This window comes from Neophocaena asiaeorientalis, unplaced genomic scaffold (assembly GCF_003031525.2).
Source record: "Neophocaena asiaeorientalis asiaeorientalis breed wild unplaced genomic scaffold, Neophocaena_asiaeorientalis_V1.1 scaffold65, whole genome shotgun sequence".
Taxonomy (NCBI): Eukaryota; Metazoa; Chordata; class Mammalia; order Artiodactyla; family Phocoenidae; genus Neophocaena; species Neophocaena asiaeorientalis.
The window spans coordinates 7564317-7570316 of record NW_020173215.1 but is presented as its reverse complement, the minus strand read 5'-3'; positions in this window follow the sequence as shown (position 1 = coordinate 7570316).

Here is a 6000-nt window from a genome sequence, read left to right as displayed (position 1 = left end):
ATTTTTAAAGTTTGAAAAAAGAAGGAACAAGCCAAGAAGAATTAGAAGGAGAACTGAGAAAGTGATATCCCCGAGCGAAGGGAGGGACATCTAGGAGGGAACGATCAACATTGTCAAATTCTGATAAACAAGTGAGATGATGTCCAAAAAGATCATAGTAACGTTAAGAGCAAATTATCTGAGATACCATTTCTCACCTATCTGAATAGCAAAATCTTGAAAGCGTGATAACATACTCTGTTGGAGAAGCTGTGGGATAACAGGAACTGTCATACTTTAATGGTAGAAATACAAATTTCCCTATGGCACATAATTTTGTACTTTCTAGCAAAAGTGTGTATGTGTTTGCCCTTAGACTCAGAAAATACTATTCCTAGGATCATATTCCAAAGATATACTGGCAAAAATACAAAAGTCTGTATGAAGTAACTAGTTCAGCAGCAGAACAGCAATCTACTTTCTTCTTTTACATAGGAATGTCCTAGGTAAAAAGAAAGTGACCCAATCAAATCTCCTTGTAAACCACATCGTGACAAATCTGGTAAAATAATGATATTTGCTCGCATTTCCTTGTCAATGGAATACTTTCCGCAGGATGTATTTGGTTGGTTTAAGATTGCTTATGATAAAAAGAAAATGCTAGATTTGGATTTGTGGGGTATGGGTCCTTGGAAAATGTCACATAATCAATGTAATAATCTGAATATAAAATGGAGATGTCTGTTGACTAAAATACAGCCCCCTTTAGTATTAAGTCCTGTAGCTGAAAACATGGGACCTGCTGCCTTTGTTCCTTTCACAGGGGATATTGCCTAAATCCACCTCTCACCCAGTTTTAATTAGCCATGCTAAATGAGAACCTTTGGAATTGCCTGAATCCTCCCCAGGCATTAACTCTAAGCAATACAGAATTCCAGGAGGGCAATAATAGATCACTGTTCTAATTAAGGAAAAGGTTAAGGTGGAGTTTTGATTCCCATTAACCCCCTTTAATCAGTCCCAGCTACTATATAAGGCAGAAGTTTCCTGAAGGAAAGTAATAGATTGTCAAGGATCAAACAAGGTGGCTCCTCTGATTGCTTCAGTTACACCTAATCTTCAAAACTAAACAGGAAGCGCAACAGACCAAGGCAGTCTATTATGCCAGTATGCGTCTAACTTAACATCTAACGCAATGCCTTTTAATCAATCCCAGATTCAAAATCTAGCCAGACACGGTTTGCATTTTCATGGACTGGAAATCAGTTTTATATTATTATATCGCACATTAAACTTCCTGGCATATTGCCATAATCTAGTGAGTCGGGATTTGTACTAAACAACCATTAAGAGCAAGTTAATGCACTACCTAGATGCTATTATGCTAATTGACTTCTCAGAGGAGAAAGGTCGAGAGGAGTTAAGAATCACAGTCACCTTTATGACAGATAGAGGATGGATGATAAATCCAGCTAAAATTCAAGTCCAGCCCAATCTAAGAAATTCCAGGAGCAACAAGAGACATTCCTTAAACTGTGAGAAATAAGTTACTGTCTCTAACAAGCAAGAATCTCACAGCTAGGATTTGAGTTTTGGCAAAATCACATTGCTCCTATAAGAATATTGCTAGCCCCTATCACAAAGTTATCAAAAATAAATCTTATTTTAAGTGGGGTTCTGAGAATTAAAAAAAGATTTGCAGAGGATGGTGGCGCAGGGAGCCCAACTAAGACCTCATGATCCAGCTGCTCAGATTATTTAAGAATATTCACCTCCTAGAATATATGTAGATGTGAAGCCTTTGGGAGAAATCAAATAGGGCTACTCAGCAAGACCTCTTGGATTTGGACTTCAAAACTAAGAGGCAGCTGTTCATTAAAGCCCATTTGAAAGACAGCTGCTAGCTTGTTACTGGGTATTGGTCAAACTGCCCCCCACCACAGAAAAGCATCAAATAATTCTGAGGCTAGATATCAATCCTGCCTTGGACGATGCCAGAGAGATATTGAATAGAGAAAAGGCAGCATAGCAAAGTTGACTAAGAGGCAATGCTACATGGAAGAGTGCAGTAGGTGGGAAGTTTGGGGGGAGCGCACTGAATACGAGAGCATGTTGCTCACAGAGCCAATGAGACAGCCCTCCAAGGATCTCCCTTCCCTACACTGCTCAGTGGTCCAAGCCCTGTGATTCTTACCCCAGCCAAGACAAGCAGCTGCCTGGTTCACTAAAGGGAGTTCCTGCTTTGAGGCTGTGTTACTGTTTAGAAATTAGCAGCTATGTGCCTTGCTGATAGAAAAAACCTTGAGGGGAGAAGGAACAGGCAAGGCTGCAAATTTGGCAGAGTTGAGAGCTGCTAGTTTAGCAGTGGGAGAAGAACTGGGCTCCTGATCTCAGAGGAGCATTTGGATATTTGCAGACTCTGGGCTGTAGTCAACTTCAAATGCGTCCTAGATCATTAGACCATAGAGAATATCCTTATGTGGCACTCAATTAAGGAAATCTCTGTGGAAATTAAGAAGAATGTGGGTCATGTGGATGCTCACCAAAAAAAATCGGTTTCCAGCTCTGAAAAGAGACCGGAATTGTAAGGCAGATGCCTTAATCAGATTCCTGAGTTAGCTACCTGGGTTCTTAAAACCAGCAGGTATGGAGGTTTGGATACAGAAGCAACCTGTGTCTTCCCTAGCAGAGGTGAATGTTACATAATGACACCTGTAAAAACCTGTACCATAAAATCTGAAACAAACCAAATGGGATCCAGAATTTATTGAACAATGGACTCTAGTCACCACCCCTATAATGGGGAATGTGGTATAGGAGAAGTCATTTCTGCTGAGAAGGAATAGAATGATCCTATAATATTAACTAATACATGCTGTGTCAAATATTAATTTCTCTTCTACAGCTGTGTGGTGTAACAAAGAATTTGTAAGTTTATTTATACAATTAAATAAAAAGAAAGATTTATGCAAACAGTGATTCCCCAGGATGAGAAAGTATTTTGAGGAAGCTGAATTAAACCTCCCCATAGATACAACACCTATGGAAACTAACTGGCCAGAGAAGGCAGTGAATTTGGCCTCAGTAACTTATACTCAAATGCTTCCATCAACACACTGTAAAAAGGTTCAAATTCCTGTGGATAAAGGAAGAAAAAGAGTAATTGAGTTGGTAAAAGCAATTTAAAAGACGCATGAAGCAGCATGGTCATTGTTAAGGTATTCTGTAGAGGAAATTCTTGCACCTTCTAAGCTGCTGGCCCATGATCTGCTTCTCTCTGACCACCAAGGGAACATTCTCTGGGGAAAAAAACCCCACAGGTGTCCCAGTCTAATATTTTTGTAAACATAGTCTAAATATATTTAGGCTAAATAAATTTGCTAGTAGGAGTGCCCTTATCTGTGGAATTCTCTTAGCAAGATTATCCCTTGAATCTATGGATTTATAAGGCATGGCTCTGGGGAAAATGTCACATAGGCCCTTTGCCAATCTAAATACAAAATGGAGATGCTTCATAATTTAAACAACCCCTCGTTTGCTATGTGAGGTCAGACACAAATCTCATTTAAAGACCTCATCTATTACTGGCCAGAGAATGTATCCAATGCAGAAAGGAAATACCAAGATAGCCACACAGGATGGACTAAATTTCTCTTTGATTTGCATGAGCCTTTTGATTTTATATCCTTGAAATCATTAGTAAATCTGGAATAAGAACCTTTTATTTATTAGTAAATCTGGGTAAGACCCCTTAAATTATAAGTGACAGTGAATCCTTTCTGTTAGCTCTAGTATGCTAGCATTTATACCTAAGATGAGAGGATCTGACCATTTATACATATTTGCTTATATTAAAAATGGAAGTGTGAACTACAAACTATAAAATTTTTAATGGTTATTCTATAAGGGGGGAGAGGTGATGGGTTAGAGGGAACCAGAATAGAGGCCAGACTTCTCTGAGTATATCTTGATTCATAGATTTGAAGTTGAAACCTCAGAAGCATTAAAAGAATAAAAAATTCCCCCAAAGTGAAAGGGGAATGAAACCAATGAACCTAATTGTATCGAGTTTGGTGGCATAATACATAGAAACCACTTTAAAGTGGCTTTAAACATGGGAATTTGGCTGTATATCCTTGCTGGGATATACTCTAAGGTTAAAAAGAACAGCAAAAACAAAAATACCCTTTAAACTCTTGCTAGTAATCATACTGCCGTTGTATTGTTAATTTATTCAGAGTCTGTTGTATATTTTATGGGAAAACAACAAATGAGAATGTTGAAATCACTGAAAACCACTTTGTGTTGTGTTAGAAGGGAAACAGATATAAAATGTATGAGATCAAGTAGCAAGTATCCATATGAAACCATGATGTATTTTTTAAAAGGACTAGAAAAATATACCCAACCCATTAGCAATGAGCACTTCTAGTGTCCAAATAGTGGTCTCTAAATAACATTTGCCACTAAGAGAAACCAAGACTTACTGGAGAAATGGCTAGCTCTATGTCTATAGCAAGCAATGCCCAAGATGAACCTGGAACATCTTGTCATACCAGAAAGCAAATAAGCTATTAATGACGACAAAGGTCATGTCAAAAGACTTAGAAAACAACTTAAAGAGACTCCACTGCCCAAAGGTGGAACACATCGAACATCAATGAGGAAACTGCAGTGAATTAATACACATAAAGTATTTTTAATCCATGAGTTCAGAAAGATACTTTAGAAAATCTCATTGGTCATCTTTGGAGACTGCTAGAGGACCAAGTATTCAGAAAACAGCTAAATCAAAGAAAAGAATCAAGCATTTATCTTGTAAAAACAGTTCTTCTTGGTATCCAAATAGTTGAATTGAGATAATTCAAAAGCTATAAAATATGGAAGTAAAAGCAAAACTGGATTATCACTCATGGATTTTGGCGACGTTCATCAATGGCTTCTAACATCACGAAATGGAGACAAGCAGGCATTATGCTTCTCCTGACAGAAGAATACTATAATACCATTTATGAAATATTCTTACCAATAATTGAACCTGGATGTAACCAAGCTTCTAGATGTAATTCACAGACAATACAGGAGACAGATGGGAGCATGGGAATACAATTATCAAAATCCAGACTGCAAAAAACTCTGTAATTTTCATAAAATGAGGAAAATATCTAGAATAGTGTCATAAATCATTGAGTATTTTCTCTTGTGTTGGATTTTGTGGTTTGTAACTGTGATACTTGTAATACCCACAGTCATTTCATATACAAAAAGGACAGATGTCTTTGAATCAAGATGACCTAAAAGATGGCAGAGCAAGAAAACCATATGTAAATAGAGCTAGAAACCCGATGACACTGTGAGACTGTCAACCTCTACATCAAACTACCAGAAGTATGCCATATATCCTTTTACTGTTTAAGGTAGCTTGAGTTGAGCTTACTTGTACTTACAACCCAAAGCATCTTAATTTATAGATTAGAAAAAGAGCTACATACCGTGGAAACGGACCACCTCCAATGAATATATTTAAAATTTGAGGCTCTATAACTCTGTAAGTCCTACCTATCTATCTCTCTATATACCTATCTATGTATCTATCTTTTTAAACTTATAAATAAAATTGAGGAATAAAGTAGAAGGCCATACTTCTTTCCTTAGTTTTTAAGCTGCATCAGAGACACATTTGAGTCTGAGATTCCCCTCCAAATCTTCTTCAGTCACTAATCGCTGAGAATCTTTTAGATATTAACTAGTTACCCAGAGGAAAATATTGTGAACAACCAGAGTGTTTAAAGCCTATGTTCTGTAAACACTCTAAATTGATAGATTTTGAACTTTTGTGACTAGATCCAAATTAAGGACAAAACTCTTGAAGCAATATATGTACTTAATAAATATAATTCATTCTTCTATTTTCAACTCTATTTAATTATTTATGGATTACAATCCACTATATAGATTCCATAATCTACTCCCTAAGGGTTTGCAACCTGCAATTTGAAAAGTCACTGATATAAATTAATT